Source organism: Chiloscyllium punctatum, chromosome 14 (genome assembly GCF_047496795.1).
Source record: "Chiloscyllium punctatum isolate Juve2018m chromosome 14, sChiPun1.3, whole genome shotgun sequence".
Lineage (NCBI taxonomy): Eukaryota > Metazoa > Chordata > Chondrichthyes > Orectolobiformes > Hemiscylliidae > Chiloscyllium > Chiloscyllium punctatum.
In genome coordinates, this window is record NC_092752.1 from 50,677,074 (window position 1) to 50,698,327 (window position 21,254).

The following is a 21,254-nucleotide window of genomic DNA, read 5'->3' on the forward strand; positions in this document are numbered from 1 at the left end:
TTGGTCAATGTGGTTGTCCCAGCGATGTTCTTTGAAAGGATCCATAAGTTGGCGTCCTGTCTCGCCAAAGTAGAGAAGACCACATTGGGTGCAAAAGGTGCAGTAGATGAGGCGTTCTGTCTCCGTTCATCACCTTTCACTTTCAGCCCCTCTTTCATCTACCTATCACATTCCCAGCTACCTCCCCCCGCCACACCCCCTTCTCATTTATCTCTCAGCCACTTTGGACCAAAAGCCTCATTCCTGATAAAGGGCTTATGCCCAAAACATAGATTCTCCTGCTCCTAGTATGCTGCCTGACTATGCTTTCCCAGCACCATACTCTTTGACTCTGATCTCCCACATCTGCAGTCCCCACTTCCACCTTACACCTTCATGGCTTGCATGAGTCAGATTTATAATGGTTATTTCAGATAAAACAAAATTTGTTGTGTACCCAAACATCATAAATGAAAACAAATGCATTGTGGTCATTGGTCCCAAAAGTTCCTTGCCAGCAAAGTTTTCAATTAGTTCTTCTGATCATTCAACACCAATTCCTAAATAACCTGATCTCGAGCTCAGTGGTCGACATAATGTTAATACAAGCCATCTCACACATGCTCATGAAATCCATTTTCCCATCATTAGCATTCAGTTGGGTTCACACAGCTTAGATATAATTTAAACAGCACATTATTACTGCAGTAGCCACACACGTGCATATCTTATTTTCATCTTTTATAACATTACCTGCATTTGTATTCCAGCTTTCACTTTGATATATAACTCCCATCAATGTTTCCTCCTCCTTGCTGTTTCTGAGCTCCACCTTATTAGGTTGTGTAGAATCTGAGCGATGTGGTCTCTGGGTAAATTAATTTTCGCGATCACCTCGCCACATCATTTATGCTCTTCTTGAGATCTTCCGTTATGCCGTGGAGTAGAGAAAGACAACGACCTTTCAACTACGTTGTGTATTTCCCCTGAGACTGCTGAAACCTCGTTGGGAAACATACAGCAAGCTGATAAATTGTTGGTCCTGCTGTACAGGGTCTTAGTGAGATCACATCTGGAGCAGTGTAAACAGATTTAATCTCCTCACCGAGGAAAGGATTTTGTTACATTGGAATAGATCGTTCCCTCAACTGATTCCTGTAATGAAGGTCTTAACCGATAAGGAAAGGATCATCAGGTTGAGTTTAGAAGAATGCAAGATGATCATATTTTTACATCGAACACCAGAAGGAGTCAGCAATAGAAGCCAATTACTCAATAAATGGAGGAATCCATTCCACTTCTCCAGCTTGATACACAGGAACAGCTGAAGGATATTCACGCCTTTGACCCTTTTACAACAGGACAGGACAAGGTTATACAGCCCTGGAGCTTGATATAAGGTTACAGGAGGAGACTAATCCGCCCCTCGATTCAAAACACTTGACCCAGAGTAGGCCATGCTGCACCATTATCCTGTTACACAGCAACAGGATCAGTCCATTCAGCCTCCTCAAGTCTGTAACACAGGAACTGGAGTTTTGGAAAACAGGAGGTCATTCAGTCCCGCCGATTCTTTGTTTTAGAATTAGACAAGGATACAAATTATCTGAGAATTTTTTAAATGAGAAAGTTGGAGGTAATTCAGACACGTGTCTGTTATGTAAGAACAGGAGAAGACCAATCACTCCCTCAGTTCCATCTCGGGAGTGCATGAGGAGACCGTTCAGTATCTCCAGCCTCTTATGGAAGAATATGAGAAGATCCATCATCCCCTCAAAATATTACACAGCAATAGGAAGATTCCTTAACCCCCCAATGCCCTAACACATCAACAGGAGGAGGTCATTCTGGCTTTAGAGATGAGAATATCGGAAAACCAGAAAGACGTCAGCCCATCGAGTTTGTACACCAGCAGGATGATGAATCCATTCAGCCACACATACCCCTTACACAGCAATTGGAGCAGACCTCTTAAAACGTGTGCTGGTTAAACAGGAATTCAAAGAAAACATAAATGTTTTCAAAAGGGAAGATCTTATAATAACTGTATACATTAGGGAGTAAAACGTAACGATAAAACTATTGCAATTTAAGGCAAATTATTAGAATCCGTTGTTGAGGACATTTTCAAAGTTAAACCACAATCCATAACGGTTTTACAAAGGATAAACCGAATATGAATTGTTTGCTTGAGTTACTTAAGGATGTGACAAACAAGGTGGATAGTAGGATTCCTGGAGATGGAATTTATCTGGTCTTCCTGAAGGCATCGGATATGTCGGTTCTCCAAAGATAAAGTGGTAAGATCAAACAACATGGGTTAAGGAGTAATTTATTAGCTCGGATGGAGGATTGGTTAACCAACAAAATGCAGTCAGATGGAATAAATGTGGCATTTTCTTTTGGCAAATGCAACTTGTGGGGTGCCATAGATTTCAGTACTCATACCTCAATTATTTGAGTTCGATATTATTACACGGTTGACAGGATGGAAAATACGATTGGTTCAAAATTACGTCGGAATGAAGATGGAAGAGATATAAAAATAAATATGGATAGGTTGGTCGAAAGGGACATTATTTGGCAATGGAAATTAAATTGCATACATATGGGTTATTCAAGTTGGCCAGCATAGTAGAAAGGCAAATTATTATCTAAATGGAGAGAAACTTTAAAGTGCTTTGCAGAAGAGGGATACGGGTGTCCGCTTAGACATCACAGAAAACCTGCATGCGGGTGCTGCAAGTAATGAGAAATGCAAGCATAATTACAGTGTTTATTTGGAAAATGACAGAGTAGAAAGATAGAATGTGTTACTGTAGCTATGCAAGACATTTGCGAGGCTGCAACTGGAGTATAGTTTGGGTACGCTGACTTGTGGAAGGATGTATTTGCATTGGAGGTAATTCAGAAGAGGTTCATTAGACTGATTCCAGAGATGAAACATTTGTCTAATGAAGAGAAATTGAGCAGTTCAGCCCTATATTCTCAAGTTTATAAGAATGAAAGGAGATCTCATTGATGTCTGTAAAACGTTAAGGGTAATGGAAGTGCAGAAGTGGAATGGATTTTCTTTTCATGTGGGGCAATCTACAGCAAGATAGCAGAGTTTTAAAATGAAGAGATGACAGGAAAATGGAACAGAGGCCGCAATGAAATCAGCCAAGCTTGTATCCAATGGCGGAGCAGAGATGACATCAGTCATGTTTGTATTCAATGGCGGAGCAGAGATGACATCAGCCATGTTTGTATTCAATGGTGGAGCAGAGATGATATCAGCCATGATTGTATTCAATGGTGGAGCAGAGATGACATTAGCCATGTTTTTATTCAATGGTAGAGCAGAGATGATATCAGCCATGATTGTATACAATGGCGGAGCAGAGATGACATCAGCCATGTTTGTATTAAATGTCGGAGCAGAGATGACATCAGCCATGTTTGTATTCAATGGTGGTGCAGAGATGACATCAGCCATGTTTGTATTCAATAGTGGAGCAGAAGTGACATCAGCCATATTTGTATTCAATGGTGGAGCAGAGATGACATCAGCCATGATTGTTTTCACTGGCGGAGCAGAGATGCCATCAGCGATGTTTGTATTCAATGGCAGAGCAGACATGACATCAGCAATGTGTGTATTCAATGGCGGAGCAGAGATGACATCTGTCATGATTGAATTCACTGGCAGAGCAGACACGACATCAGCAACGTGTGTATTCAGTGGTGGAGCAGAGATGACATCAGCCATGATTGTATTCAGTGGTGGAGCAGAGATGACATCAGCCATATTTGTATTCAATAGTGGAGCAGAGATGACATCAGCCATGATTTTATTCAATGGAGGAGCAGAGATGATATCAGCCATGATTCTATTCAATGGTGGAGCAGAGATGAATTCAGCCAAGTTTGTATTCAATGGTGGAGCAGTGATGCCATCAGCCACGATTGTACTCAATGGCGGGGAAAAGATGTCATCAGCCGTGATTATACTCAATGGCGGAGCAGACATGACATCAGCCATTTTTTTTTGTATTCAATGGTGGAGCAGAAGTGACATCAGCCATATTTGTATTCAATGGTGGAGCAGAGATGACATCAGCCATGATTGTTTTCAATGGCGGAGCAGAGATGACATCAGCGATGTTTGTATTCAATGTCGGAGCAGGCATGACATCAGCCATGTTTGTATTCAATGGCAGAGCAGACATGACATCAGCAATGTGTGTATTCAATGGCGGAGCAGAGATGACATCAGCCATGATTGTATTCAATGGTGGAGCAGAGATGAATTCAGCCAAGTTTGTATTCAATGTTGGAGCAGTGATGACATCAGCCATGATTGTACTCAATGGCGGAGAAGAGATGTCATCAGCCATGATTGTATTCAATGTTGGAGCAGAGATCACATCAGCCATTTCTATATTCAATGGCGGAGCAGAGATGACATCAGCCATGATTGTACTCAATGGCGGAGCAGACATGACATCTGCCATGTTTGTATTCAATGGCGGGGCAGAGATGTCATTAGCCATGTTTGCATTCAATGGCGGAGCAGAGATGACATCAGCAATGTTTGTATTCAATGGCGGAGCAGAGGTGACATCAGCCAGGGTTGTAATCAATGCTGGAGCAGAGATGACTTCAGCAATGTTTCAATTCAATGGTGGAGCAGAGATGACATCGGTCAAGATTGTATTCAATGGTGGAGCAGAGATGAAATCTGCCATGATTGTATTAAATGGCGGAGCATTTATGACATCAGCCATGTTTGTTTTCAATGGTGGAGCAGAGATGACATCAGCCATGATTGTATTCAATGGTGGAGTAGAGATGACATCAGCCATGTTTGTATTCAATGGCGGAGCAGAGATGACATCAGCGATGTTTGTATTCAAAGTCGGAGCAGACATGACATCAGCCATGTTTGTATTCAATGGCAGAGCAGACATGACATCAGCAATGTGTGTATTCAATGGCGGAGCAGAGATGACATCTGCCATGATTGAATTCAATGGCAGAGCAAACATGACATTAGCAATGTGTGTATTCAATAGTGGAGCAGAGATGACATCAGCCATGATTGTATTCAGTGGTGGAGCAGAGATGACATCAGCCATATTTGTATTCAATAGTGGAGCAGAGATGACATCAGCCATGATTTTATTCAATGGCGGAGCAGAGATGATATTAGCCATGATTGTATTCAATGGTGGAGCAGAGATGAATTCAGCCAAGTTTGTCTTCAATGTTGGAGCAGTGATGACATTATCCATGATTGTACTCAATGGCGGAGAAGTGATGTCATTAGCCGTGATTGTATTCAATGGGGGTGCAGAGATGACATCAGCCATTTCTGTATTAAATGGCGGAGCTGAGATGACATCAGCCACGATTGTACTCAATGGTGGAGCAGAAGTGACATCAGCCATATTTGTATTCAATGGTGGAGCAGAGATGACATCAGCCATGATTGTATACAATGGCGGAGAAGAGATGTCATCAGCCATGATTGTATTCAATGGGGGTGCAGAGATCACATCAGCCATTTCTGTATTCAATGGCGGAGCAGAGATGACATCAGCCATGATTGTACTCAATGGCGGAGCAGACATGACATCAGCCATGTTTGTATTCAATGGGGGGGCAGAGATGTCATCAGCCATGTTTGCATTCAATGGCGGAGCAGACATGTCATCAGCCATGTTTGTATTCAATGCCTGAGCAGAGGTGACATCAGCCAGGATTGTAATCAATGGTGGAGCAGAGATGACTTCAGCAATGTTTGTATTCAATGGTGGAGCAGAGATGACATCGGTCAAGTTTGTATTCAATGGTGGAGCAGACATGAAATCTGCCATGTTTGTATTCAATGGTGGAGCAGAGATGACAGCAGCCATGATTGTATTCAATGGTGGAGCAGAGATGACATTAGCCATGTTTGTATTCAATGGTAGAGGAGAGATGATATCAGCCATGATTGTATACAATGGCGGAGCAGAGATGACATCAGCCATGTTTGTATCCAATGGCGGTGCAGAGATTACATCAGCCATGTTTGTATTCAATGGCGGAGCAGAGATGACATCAGCCATGTTTGTATTCAATGGTGGAGTAGAGATTACATCAGCCATGTTTGTATTCAATGGTGGAGCAGAATTGACATCAGCCATATTTGTATTCAATGGTGGAGCAGAGATGACATCAGCCATGATTGTTTTCAATGGCGGAGCAGAGATGACATCAGTGATGTTTGTATTCAATGTCGGAGCAGACATGACATCAGCCATGTTTGTATTCAATGGCGGAGCAGAGATGACATTCAGCAATGTGTGTATTCAATGGTGGAGCAGAGATGACATCAGCCATGTTTGTATTCAATGGTGGAGCAGAAGTGACATCAGCCATATTTGTATTCAATGGTGGAGCAGAGATGACATCAGCCATGATTGTCTTCAATGGTGGAGCAGAGATGACATCAGCCATGTTTGTATTCAATGGCGGAGCAGACATGACATCAGCCATGTTTGTATTCAATGTCGGAGCAGACATGACATCAGCCATGTTTGTATTCAATGGCAGAGCAGACATGACATCAGCAGTGTGTGTATTCAATGGCGGAGCAGAGATGACATCTGCCATGATTGAATTCAGTGGTGGAGCAGAGATGACATCAGCCATATTTGTATTCAATAGTGGAGCAGAGATGACATCAGTCATGTTTGTATTCAATGGCGGAGCAGAGTTGACATCAGCCATGTTTGTATCCAATTGCGAAGCCGGCTTGAGGGGCTGAATGCCGACTGATGCTCCTCGTTCTTATTCAGCCCTTCGAATGTGTTAGACAGGAATGGGGGATGATTGGTTTTCAAACAGCAAGCATGCACTCCGGATAAATCAGTCTTAATCAGTGGACAAGTCTTAAACTCTTGAGTCATATAGCGACCACCGATGGCACCTCAACTATTTACAATCTATATCAATGATCCGTGGGATGGAACAGATGTATTGATACTGAACTTGGTGATGTCGCTGTGATAAGGAAGAGATTATATTTTCAAGAGGGGGTGGAGAGTCTGCAAATATAGAGTGGTAAAAGCAATGGATAATTGTTTGGCAGGTGGAATATAACATGATATAACCTGTCATTCCACTTCCAGGAATAATGGAAGGCAGTATGTTCCCGAAATGGAGAGGAATTACAGGGATTAATGATACTGTGTACTGCGGGGTTCATACCCGTTCAGACATGGGAGGTTTTGTTCCATTCCCGATTGTCTGCTCTTTGACGCTCCATATGACCCCATTGCTCTCCGTACACATGAAATATTTTGTTGTGGTTGGTTGGTGGTGTGATGATGTTTTCAAATGTGTATCAAGGGGACGGCCTTTATGCAAGATACATTCATTCCTTTCTACAAGGAGTCCCGCAGACGATAAGAACGGCTGCCTACTTCTGAATGAATGAACTGTGGCTGCTGGCAGGACAGGGGTATTCACCAACATGATGTACTGTGCATGGACACACTGTAACATTAATAGAGAGAGAGCTCCTTCAGTTCCTCGACCTCTTCCCATTGGCATGACTACTCCGAAAATGACATGTACACCATCCGGAATCCCACTATACTGGGAAACTAAGGATTCACCCGATAGCTCCCTGCTGTGGGAGAAACAATGTGTTTACCTAATCCACCATATACATCCTCCATCACTGAATGGTGACATTGATATTAAGATACTGGGAGATGATTGATATGTCACCCAGTCCTGCCTGGAAAGTTCCGGATCATAGAAGGTGAATGGAACTGTGACCCCAACAGCCTCTGGCAGCATCGTCCTCCCCCTGATGTGAAGCTGCAGGTTGTGTTGAAGGAGGTGACACCATTCTATGAATAGCTCGTTGTTCAATCAGGATCCCCTCATACTCTGATCCTAGCTTAAATGGAGCTTTTGAAGGTGTTCCTGGAAAACCTGGGGTGGATACAGCAGATCCCTTTCCCCAGACACACTCACTGCGTAGTTTCAGAGCTTCTCCTCTCTGCAGCCAATGCTCCATTTGTTGTTCATGTTGCAGGTTCACATTCAGTAACTACTGTCCCCATGCTCCATCCAGAGTTGGGTCAACAAATCCTCAGGTCTCCCTGAATGTCTGAGGCAGCTCACAGTACAACCTTCAGCAAACCATCTCCAGCCCCTCCACTAACTTTTCAATTACAGGAGTCAGTCAGAAACCCCTCGGCTACAAGTGTTGTGGACCAGACCAGATCCCCGCAAAATATTTTAAGAAGGCTGCTTTGACACAAACCTTTCTTTATTTTGAATATAGATGTGAAGTATGCGTTCCAGATATGTTGTGACTGGTCAAACCACTTGACATTAAGCAAAATATAATCTATTCATCTGCTTTAGTTCAAATACAATCAAAGAAAATATTATTTTTGGATAGCTTATATGTTGGAATACTTACACAAACAATAGATACCGTACCTTCTTGGTTTACACCGCTTGGCAAAAAATATATATTCAAATACAGATCCTTACAGCAGTATTCCAATCCAAGAGGAAACAACATCAACAGAGATCTCAGAGAGAAAAGCAGCTGGGGATCATGTATTGAAACTTCCAATCCTTTTGGGATGCCAAGCAGCTTCTGAATGCTGCAGCTAAAAACAAAACGCGGAAACCTGATCTGAGAGAGCTGGCCACTGCCCTTCTGTTGTTATCACTGTTTTAATGAAACCTGAAATTTTTCTCAGTTATTTACTTAAACTGTTTTCAGACAGCAATTTTGCAACTCTGCCTTTAAAATCTCTTTAAAAAACCCAAGAGAAAATAATCTTTTTACAGTGATAGTATCCTCACGACTCCACCTTTAATAAAATGATGATCAATATACAAAGGTAGACCTCCTCATCTTTCTCTATTAGTAAACTGCAATGCATACATATTACATTGACTCTGAGCATGCAAATGTACACAACTAGTTCCGATTTCAGTCATTTTACTCCTGCCACAAAATTCCTTTGACTTTCTACATCCAAGTCTCCACAACGTGTCAAAACTTAGATTTTCTCACCCTGTCACCTGTATAATATAAAATTGAATGGAAGCTATAATAAGCTCAATCGAAACAGACTCGTATTTTTCTCCCTAAACTTCTCCAAAAACTTTAAGGGGCCACAATCAGTGATAAAGATTTGTCTCATGGACGTTATTCGCAATTTAAATGCTGAAAAGTTGGAACGGCAACACCAAGCTTAAGGCCTCCTTCCCCATTGTGGAATAAATCTATTGATGTTTCCACTGGACTCTCCAAGCATACCTTACATAATGGAGCATTTCTCATCTCTCCAATAATCCTTCTGAATGACATAGCTCCTCATGTCTCAGCATAAAAAATTACATACTTCTGCACCTCTTAATGCTATAATTTCTTTAACTGTTACTCCTGGCCTATGCCAGTAAACCTTACTTTCACAGATATATGTTTTAAGAAAATCTCGCACATTCTTCTCAATCTCTCACAGGAACCAAACTTTAATTTCTGAACCCAATCATCACCATCAGCCATTTCAGCTTCGAATCTTGCCATTGTTACTCTCTGCTCTTCCACACGAGTTCTCACGACTGCAGGAAGTGAAATGTTGAACTTCTCCAAAATAAGAATCTCTCTAGGAGTATCATAGGTTTGCTCAGTTTTTAATATCTTTACCCACTTTTCAAAATTACTTTGTTTGATTCTTTCAAACTCAATGTGCCTTTAAACCGGGACACTTTTTAGATCCCTGAGATGCCGTCTGTCGGCTTCTGGAACAAGCTCATATGCACTTCAGATGGCGTTCTTCACTTCCTCATACTGACCAGGTACCTCCTGATAGTGATGCAAATACCGACCAGCTTTGGTTGGATCAACTAAATCCACATGGTCACTGGCCACTGCATTGTTTTGCCACTTTCTCAAATGAAATTCAAAAGGCTTCCCCATCATTCTCATCAAATTTAGATAATGCTTGGATGTATTTAAACAGAACTCATCAGGCTTTTGGCTCCTATAAGTTTGATCAACCTTACTAACCTCCTCATCCAGTTTATGGTCTACCTTCATCTCCGCCTTCTATGTCAACGTTCCTCTGTAATTGTTAACTTTTTAAGTTGAAACTCTCTGCTCTTCTTCTCTCATACTTTCTCTTTCTTCTTCACTTCCTTTCCTTTTATTTCTACTTTTCATCATAATTCAAACTGTTTCAATTCCTTCTCATGTTCAAAGTGCCTCATTTGAAATTGAATTCTAGCCATTTCCAAAGAGTTTAATGGTGGTTCCACCAAATGTAATTGCCGAGCGATAGCTGTAATTATCTCTCATTTTCTCACAGACAAACACAACCCCAACTTCAGTTTGTCTGTCAATTCCTACAGCTTTGTCTTCATTACCTTTTGTAAACCCCCCAACTTCAAATTTTCCACACCCAGAGAATTCTTAGTGACTGAAAGAATCTTTGTTCACATAACACTGTTTAACCCAACCGAATTCAACATCCGCAACAAAAACTGACAACTGCTATATGCGACCTTTGAACCCAATAGTCTCCCGATGCATACTCTCCAGTGTCTGCATGAGCTTATTCTGGATTCGCTGGTTTCCTCCCAAAACCCAAAGATGTGCATGTCAGGTGAATTGGCCATGCTAAAGTGTTTGTAGTTTTCAGGGATGTTTGGGTTAGGAGCCTTTGTCCGAGTAAATATGCAATAATAGGGGAGAGAGATGGGTCTGGGTAGGTTACTCCTCGGCGGGGCGGTGTAGACTTGTTGGGTCCAATGGTCTGTTTGCACACTGTATGATGCAAACCAGACAAGAGTCCCCAGTTTGCTATAGACCAACTAAATGCCTCAAACTATTTTAGGAGGGTAGCTTGGATGCCAGACTTTTCTTATTTGAAAGGTAGATGTGAAGTGGGTGTTCCAAATGTGATGCTACTAGTAAAACCCACCCACCATTAAGTTAAACACAATATATGTAAACACTCTAATAAAAATCTTTACAAAATGAAGACTAATTTAGAATAATTTAACTGTTAGAAAGCTTAACCGAATAATGGATACAGCACCTTCTACAAATGAACTGTTCCAATATACTAACATCACATAAACACACCCTTTGGCATAAAGGAACATTCAGAAATACATTCTCACATACAGTTCTCCAATCCAGGAAGACACAGCATCAAGTCAGATTTCAGAGAGAGTAGCAGCTATGGATCAGTTACTAGGCCGGTGTTACTTCTATTTATTAAAAACCCTAAAAGCATTGTAAGTTATTTAATTGAGCTGTTTTCAGTAGGCAGTTTGGTCTTTAAGATCTCTTATTTTTGAAAAAACGGAGAAAATAATCTTTATTTAAAAGTGACAGCATTGTCACACAATTTAGATGCCTGGTCCTTTACTCTAGGGGCTTTCTCGTGTTACTGATCGCAAGGTCACCTGAGAGAGACAAATTCAGCTACAGACCAAGTTACAACGATGTGTCCCATAACTTCTGAAACACGCCTGTCCATGGACCATCACATGGGACATACTGGGAAGTGAACAACAGTCTGACGCACACCGTTCACTGTTTCTCAGCTTCACAGTGCCAGCACTCGATACACTAGGGAGCTAAAACCTAAGGTCAGGGAAAGATACAGAGGGACAGAAAGGTTCATATTAAAGACAGAAACAGACAGTTGATTAACTGAAAAGATGTTGTGGAAATATGGGGAAAATGACAGGGCAGTGGGACTAACTGGAGAAGTGAGATCTTCGAGAGTAAAATTACAAGAATGAGAACATTGATTTAAGACATAGTTAGATCAGTTGAAATGGTTTGTTGCATCAAATTCTGCATCTGCTTGACAGAACACCACCAACAAAATAAGGTGAAGCCCAGCACTGAGAGCTGTACAGACCCTGCTAGTGTATTGCTCAGTAAACTGTGAGAGTATTGCAAACTTTACGATCATATGCTAACTATACTCGCGTCAGATTACTGCCTGCAATGGGAAGATTTGACGTGTGTGTGTGTGTGTGTGTGTGTGTGTGTGTTTTCATCAGAGGTAGAGTGCGTATGTGTGTGCGATTGGCGTGGTTGAATGCGAAACTCATTGTTTGACAAGGAACGTGCATGAGGAAACTATTTTAATTACAAACAACTGGAAGACTTTTTGTTAATCGACAGAGAGAGAATGAGAGAAGCTTCATGAACAGATGAGACAAAGTGTTTGAGAACATTAAAATAAAGGCATTACCAGACACAGTAGCGATATAAGTCGACTTGCGCATGAATGACAGATGGATGGGAGTTTGGTGTGAGGTCGAATCAGATTTGCTTGGGCAGGTTTGAAGCCGTGAGCGTCAGCAGCAGATTATTAGCTTCATTAAGACTGTATTTCATAGCTCAAGGTTCAAACAGCAGATGGAATAAACCAGTGAGATATATTCTGGAATGGTGAGTATTTCAAGTTAGAAATGGTCAGGGTATGGTGTCAAGAATCAGCTCATGATCAAAGGGATCTCCCACAGTTGTGGCTTGTCTGTTTCAGTCGCAGATATTGGCCAGGGATGGGGTGGAAGTGGAGTTTGTAACCAGAACTGTAGAGAGTGACTTCCTTGCTCTTAATGTTTAAATAACAAAGGCAATGATACAATAAATTGTAGTTCTCTACTGAAACTGAGTAGGTCAACATAGAGACCCGTGAGTAACACTGCCAGAGCAGAGAGAGAGAGAGAGAGAGACAGTAATAGAACACCTCCTGGATGTAGTTAGTAGTGGTCTGTAGAGTGAATATCTGGATTGAGATTTTCAACAGGAAAATAATAGTGACCAGAAGTGTACACTATATGAAAGAACAGTCATACAGTCATAACCGGTTTATAGAAAAACAAATCTGGACAGTGACACTTACCAGGAACACCAACGATAGCCAGTCGAGGATAATAAAAATATTGAACAATGAGAATAGCGCAATAGATCCGCCACGATAATGACCACCAATAAAATGCAAAAGATACCAAACATCATCAGATAACTTCCTGTCTATTGTTGGAACGTCCCAGTCTAATGTTCCCAGATTCGGATACATTTTTGGAACATTCGAGTCGAATGTTCTCAGATTCTGATCCATTGTTAGAACATTCCAGTCTAATGTTCTCAGATTCTGATCTCTCCTCCCCCTCTCTCTGGTCGATCCCTATCAGTGCTGTCGGTGATGTTCCCGTCCATGTTATGGAATAACACATTGAACTGCGACCATTTATCATTAAAAGATGGAAACCCTCCACTGGACTGGGATAATTAGAATCCATGGAGATTGCCATTAATCACAGTCACTGAACAATCACTCAGAAACCGAGCAAAGGCTATGTCAACGGATGAATGGGCAGCGCACAACAATCAACAGACAAGAGTGTTCCCTCCCAGTTGGGGAACACTTCAGTGGTCTAGGATATTCAACTTCGGACCTTAGGGTGACCATCCTCCAAGGTGGACTTCAGGAATGCAGCCGCGAAAAGTGGTCGAGCAGAGGCTGATAGTTAATTTCGGTACCAATAGGGAGGGCCTCAACCGGGACCTTGGGTTCATGTCACATTACAGGTGACCACCATTGCACTATACCCACACACATACACACGGACACACATGTACACAGACACGCATACAGACCCTCACACAGACCTTTACAGACAAACACACTCCCACACTCACACGGGCATCCTTTCAGAGACTTAAGACACTCTATATCGCTACACACACATGTACATTTTCTCTCACACTCGCCACCTCCCAACCCAGACAGACAGACAGACACAAACCGACAAAGACCCACATGCACACATTATTTTGTGGGGTAAGTTTGCACTTGCAAAGTTACATTGTACTTTGCTCAAAAACTGCATGAATTCATGTAAATCTCTGAGCTCAAAACTGCATGAATTCATGTAAAACTTTGTTAACTCACTTTTCAGGTTAAAATAAATCTAAACATCATGGCATAGACAGGGAATGCAGGGGGCTAACACCTTCAGCACATTGCCCACCTACCACTCATTGTTACAGCTAACCTGAGATGCAATTTTAAAAAAAAACGGTTTTGTGATTTTCACATGAAAGAAGTGAAACTATCATGGTATTCAAACAGATTATGAACAGATGATCAAAATAGATTTCAATGCATAATTTCAGTTAAATCACACTATAAAGTTTTGCTGTAAATTCTGAGCCTTAAAAGTGTGCCCTCCACTATCACCTGATGAAGGAACGGCGCTCCGAAAGCTAGTGTGCTTCCAATTAAACCTGTTGGGCTATAAGCTGGTGTTGTGTGATTTTTTTTAACTTTGTACACCCCAGTCCAACACCAGCATCTCCAAGTCATGACTTAACAAATAGGCTCAGTTGACCAGTTCCACGCATCGTTTTTTACATCAGTATAAAAGGGATCATTTACTGTGTTTGGATGGAATGGATGAGGGTTGCTGAGGGAGGGATCATAAATCTTTAAATATTTTAAATATTTTTTAACTTGTAAATGAGAGTATTAACAGAACACTGCAGGGGTCTATATGTGTTCCACTCTGTTTATGAAAGGAGGCAGTTATAAAATAACAGATCGGCTGCATAAAAAAAGTCGAGTGGGCAAGTTTCTAGATACCTTAACCCAAAGTATGATGCTTATTGAGCAGTGTGAGGCTACTCCTGGTTTCAATTGCCTTATTATCAAATCCTTTCATAACCTTGACACAGAGCATTGAGACTGCTGCACAGCAACAAGCAGAAGCAAGTATGTCCCTATAGGCCTCATATAGAGGCATAAGAGATGGCCATTCAGCTCATATTAGCCTGCTGCTAATTGAAAAGGTGGAACTTTAGAATATTGGCACATTTTGCCAACAGAATCATTCAAAACAAAGAGATGTGTCGCTGCAGCTGTATGAGGTTGTTACTGAGAGTGCACCTGGAGTACATTGTGTTGGTTGTGTTTCTGTAACTGAGAAGGGATGTGTCTCCATTAGATACAGTTTAACGGCTGCTCGTAATCCACGGGTTGCTGTGGCATATAATGTCTCGGGTCTGTTACACAAGGACAGGAGGAGGCCATTCAGCCTCTCCAGATTATTACAGAGGGCCACGAGGAGCCCATTCAGCCTCTCGAGCCTGTTACAGAGGGTTAGGAAATGTTTATTTATCATTTCAAGTCTGTTCCACATAAATATCAGTTTTAAATTAGTTGTGGAGTAGGAAAGATCTGATGTAAACATTAAAGTTCTAACTTTGAACAGGGCCAATTTTAAAAGTGTTAAGCGAGCCCTGTGAAAGGTTGGTTGGAATACCCTATTCACAGGTAAAGGGATGGTTGGAAAATGCAAGGCCATCAAAACCTGGTTTCAGAGGGTCCAGAGCCAACGTGAGAGGGGTAAGGCTGGTGGGTGCAGGGAGTGCTGGATGGCTAGATATATTGATGCCATGGTTAAGGTAAGGAAGCAGGCATTGGTCAGGTAAACAGAGCTGAGATCAAGTGAATCCTGAGAGGTGTGAAAGGGCAGTAAGTGTATAGTCAATGGGGAAATCGGGCCAGAAAAATGTGGACATGAGATGGCTTTAGAAATAATGTTAACGAGGCATTGAAGCTACTCTACACATCCTTTAATAGCAAAATATTAACTCGGAAGAGAATAGGATTCGTTAAAGATCAGTAAGGCTACCTAGGTGTGGAACCATAGGAGATGGAAGGGATACTAAACAAGTATTTCTCCTCAGTATTTAATGTAGAGGAGGTTACAAGAGTGAGAGAATGAAGAAATATATGGTGATATCTGGAAAAGTATCGATATTATAAGGGGATGTTGGACATTTTAAAACACATAAAGGTGAACAAATCCCTGGGACCTCATCAGTTGGATCCGAGAAGTTTGTGGGAAGCTAGGAAAGAAATTGCTCAGCATTTTGCTTATATATTTGTAACATTGAGTTCCACAGGTGATGTGTCAAAAGACTGGAGGGCTGCTAACGTGGTGTCATTATTTTAAAAAGTAAAGAAAAACCAGATAACTATAGACCGGTGAGCATGACGTCAATGGCGACTAAATTGTTGGAGGGGATTTGAGGGAAAGGATGTATATGCATTTGGAAAGACAAGGACTGAAGAGGGCTTTAAATATTGGAGATCACCTCTCACTGACTCGGTGGCAGTTTTTGAGGAAGTGATGAATATGATTGATGAAGGCAGGACATTGGATGTTGTCTTTATGGAATTCAATAAGAAAACAAAAATGTTCTACATGATAGACTGGTTAGCAAGTTTAGGCTTCCTGGAATCCATGGAGAGCTCGCCATTTAGAGCCAACATTTTCTTGAATATTGAAGACAGGGCGAGACAGTGGATATCTGTTCATTGGATGTGGAGACTTGTGACCAGTGGCGTGCCGCAAAGATCAATAGGGGGTTCACTGCCTGTTGTCACTTATACAAATCATTTTCACTTGAGTATATGAAGTACGGTCAGTAAGTTTGGAGATAGTTCCAAATTTGGTGGTATATTCGACAGGGAAGAAGGATATCGCAGAATATAATGGATTAGGTGAGCAGAGGAGTGGCAGATGGAGTTTATTTTAGATACATGCGAGGTGTTGTATTTTAGCAAGAAAAATCAGGGCAATACATATAGGTAGAGTCCTGTTGACAGTTGCCAATCAAGGATAACTCCGTAGAAATTATAGAATCCCTACAGTGAGGAAACAGGCTCATCGAGGCCAAACCGACCCTCTAAACAGTATCCCACTGGACAAACCCCTACCCAATCCCTCTGAGCCTGCATTTCCCATGGCTAATCCACCTCGCCTAAACATCTCAGGATACTACGCGAAATTTAGCATGGCCAATCTACCCTTATCTGTATATCTTTATGCTGTTGGAGGAAAACAAAGCACGCAGAGGAAACTCACACGGACACGTGGAGAATGTGCAAACTCCACACAGCCAAGAATTAAAGGATGGAATTCAACCCATATCGCTGCCCTGTGAGGCACCTTGTGGTGCAGGTTCTCAGTTCCTTGAAAGTGCCATCAAGGTAGACAGCATCGTGAAAAAGGCACTTGGTGATCTTCCCTTTATTGGTGCGTGCTTTGAGTCTAAGCGTTTGAATAACATGTTGCACCTGTCCAGGACATTGGTTTGACCACTTTTGTCATATTGCCTTTAATTCTGGTCTCCCTGCTGTCGGAAAGATGTTGTCAAACTTGAAAGGGTGCAGAAGAGATTTGAAAGACTGCTGCAGGTGTTGGAGGGTTAGAGTTACAGGGAGCGTTTGAATAGGCTGGGACTATTTTCAAGTGTTGAGGCTGAGGCGGGCCCTTAAAGAGGTTTATAAAATCATGAGGGGCTTAGATAAGGTAAACAGTCAATGTCTTTTCCCAGGATAGACGAGTCCAAATAGAGAAGACAAAGGTTTAAGGTGAGAGGAGACAGATTTAAAAAGGGACATGAGGGACAACATTTTCACACAGAGACCGCTGTGTGTATGGAGTGAACAGACAAAAGAGGTGGTGGGGGCAGGTACAGTTACACCATTTAAAAGGCATTTGGATGGATACATGCATGGGAAGTGTTTAGAGGGAGATGGGCCAGTTGCTGGCAAGGGGGACGAGATTAATTTAGGATATTTGGTCGGTATGGATGACCGGAGGGAACGATCTTTTTCTGTGCTGTACATCTCTGAGAGTCTATTGACACTTGAGTGTTTAACATAGGAACAGAAGGAGGCTATTCAGCTTCTGAATTCTGTCAGTCAGCTTGTTTGCTCAATTACAGAGAGTCAAATACAAAAATAAATCATTCAGATTTTGATGGTGTTTTACAGAAATAGGCTTTTAGTCAAGAAAAGCTGTAAAGAATGTGAATAAACCATTCAGTCCCTCAACTCCATTCCACAGAAGCAGCAGGTGAGCACATAGCTATTGGAGCCTGTTACTCAGGAGCAGGAGGAGGACATCTGTTTTCACAAAACTTGGATTAGGAGGCAGTCACCCAGCTGCTGAAGCCTGGAACACAGGAATAAGAGGCAGTCACTCAACTGCTCGAGACTGGGACACAGGAACAGGAGGCAGTCATTCAACTGCTCGGTACTGGGGCACAGGAACAGGAGGCGATTATTCAACTGCTCAAGACTGGGACACGGGAACAGGAGGCAGTGATTCAACTCTTCGACACTTGGACAAAAGAACAGGAGGCAGTCACTCAACTTCTCGAAACTGGGTCACAGGAACAGGAGGGAGTCATTCAACTTCTCGAGACCAGGACACAAGAATGGGAGGAAGTCAATCAATTGCTCGAGACTGGGACACAGGAACAGGAGGCAGTCATATAACTGTTCGAGACTGTGACACAGGAACAGAGGGCGGTCATTCAACTGCTCGAAACTGGGACACAGGGAACTCTGGAGGCTAGTGAGGCCCGAAGATCCTGTTACACAGGAACAGGAGGAGGTGCCTCACTCCCGACCAATATGGGACACTGGGAGAGAAGGGGAGTTTGCTTGGAACACATAGAAATATATGAATAAGTTGCATTAGTGGTCCACACAATCCTGCCCCACTATTCACTAAGAGCACGGATGATCTGATTGAGATTCCCTTATTCCATTTCTACGGATTCTCCCCTCTCTGCAGCCTGTGCTCCATTTGTTGCTCATGTTGCAGACCCAGATGCTGTAACTACAGTCACCATCACTTATCGAGAGAGGCAGGTCGAACCGGAAAGTCAGGATTTGAAGGATCAAATCACAAGAATGAAAACAAAAAATAAAGGTATTTCCAGATGTTTAGTTCTCTCACATTCGCAATCCAACTCACATAACCACTCCATCCATTATATATTCAGGATGGAGCACTGTGTAGATCTGGCTACCGTACTTCTGAATGCAACCCAGCAATATCCAGAATGGAACTCTGTGCAGCCCACACCAATACTTGATCTATAATCATGGGCTAAATATCCAGCTTGGGGAGCTGTGTAGACCGCACTGGTTCATTCATATATAAACACAGATTGTTGCATTGTTCGGTAACACTGCGTTAGATCGCTGCTCAGTGTAGGAAAAGTTGCAGCCAATGTTCGAAGTGACAGGATATGCAACTCCCATGCATTTACAGCTCCATAACTCCACTGTACCTTGACAGGTGTGCCATGGATGTGAAAATCACTGCGATGGAGAGATGTAAATGGAAACAGTTTAAATACCAATAGTACTGATTAAGGCGAGTATCACACCAGTATTTAAAGGTGAAATAACTGAGATAATATCCAATGAGGTTTTGTGAGTGGTGCAAAGTAGTTATAGGGGGATGGTAATGTTATAGTGGTTGCAGTATAAGCATCCAAATCATCAATGGAAATTAAAGGAAGAAATATACAGGGAGACTGGGGAGACTTGCGGGATCAATAGGGTTGTTATAATCGGTGATTTTAATTTTCCGAACAAAGACTGGGACTTCCAGATGGTTAAGAACTTAGATGGAATTTAAGTTGTTAAGCGTGTTCAGGAAAGTTTCTACAATCAATATATAGAATAACCTACTCGGGAAGGGACAAACTCGACCTACTGTTGGGAAATAGAGCAGGACAGGTGAAGGATAAAAAGTGGGGGACCATTTTGGGAAAAGTGACTAGAGTTGTTTTAAGTTTAAAATAGTTATGGGAGGGACAAAATTGTTCCACAGCTTCAAGTTCTAAATTGTGGCAAGACAGGGGATTGCAGGGGATGATTGGAGTAGTTTGTTTCGAGGTAAAAGGATCCCGGGCAAGTGGGAGGGCTGTAAAAGTGAGATAGCTCGAATTCAAGGTTTCCATTTTCCTGGGAGGGTAAAGGGAAGTGAGACTGGAAGAGAGAACCCTGGATGTCAAGAGATATTGAGGCTTTGACCAGAAAAAAGGAGGTGTGGCTCATGTTCAGGCAGCTCATATCAAGGGAATCCCTGAAGGTATATACAGGGGATAGCGGAGTTTACTGAAGAAGGATATCAGCAAGGCGAAAAGGGAGTATGGGATAGTCTTGGCTGAAAATTTAGAGTGAATCCAAATTCAGTATATAAAGATAAAGAACAACTAAAGAGAGAATAAGATGCTTTAAAATCCAAAATAGGCATGCATGTGTAAAACCTCAAGAGATGGGTGAAGTCCTCACCCCTCTGTGTTTAACATGAAGAAAGACATGAAGACCTGTGACCTTTGGGAGGTTAGTTGGCATATCTTGGTACAGTCCATATTACAGTAGAGTTGCTGTTGGACATATTAGAATGCACAAAATCATACAAATCTATTGGTCCTGACCAGATATATCCAAGAGCACGGCAAGATTCGAGAGAAAAAGCTTAGGGACCAAGATACCGGAAGTCTGGGCGGTGCCCTTATTCAAGAATGGCTGCAAAGAAAAGCCTGGGAAATATAGACCAGTAAGCTTCACACCTGTTTTCGGTAAACCACTTGAGAAGCTTCTGAGAGATAAAACATGCATGCATTTTCAAAGACAGAGTTTCACTTGGAGCAGTCAGTATGGCTTTGTGCGTGGCGGATCATGCCTTACAAATTTTGCCATAGATTTTGAAGAAGTGACCAGGAACGTTGATGAGGGCAGGGTGGTAGACATATAGCATATGGATTTCATTAAGGCCTTTGATAAGGTTCCACACGGGAGGTCGCTCTGGAAGGTTAGATCACATGGACTCCAAGGTGAACTGGCAAATTGGCGACACAATTGGCTTGATGTTATGAAGCAAGCGACTATGGTGGAGGTATACTTGTCGGACTGAAGCCTGTGACAATTGGAATACCTCAGGGGTTGTTGCTGGGCCAATTGCTGTTTGTTATCTATAGCAATGATTTGGACCAGAGTGCACAGCGCAAGGTTAATAGGTTTGCAGATGACACTAAAATTAGAGGCATCATTTCCAGCGAGGAACATTATCAGAAATTGCAGTAGTACCTTGACCAGCTGAGAAAGTGACCTGAGAATTGGCAATTGGAGTTTAATATAGATTGGTGCGACATCTTGCATTTTGGAAAGTCAAATCCAGGGAGGAGTTTAATGATGAAAGAGAGGGCCTTAAGGAGTGTAGTGGAACAAAACGACGTTGGGGATCAGGTGCACGGTTGTCTGAAATTTGAGTCACAGATACACAGGACAGTGAAGAAGGCTGTTGGCACACTGGCCTTCATCAGGGCATTGAGTATAGAAGTTGGGACGTTATGT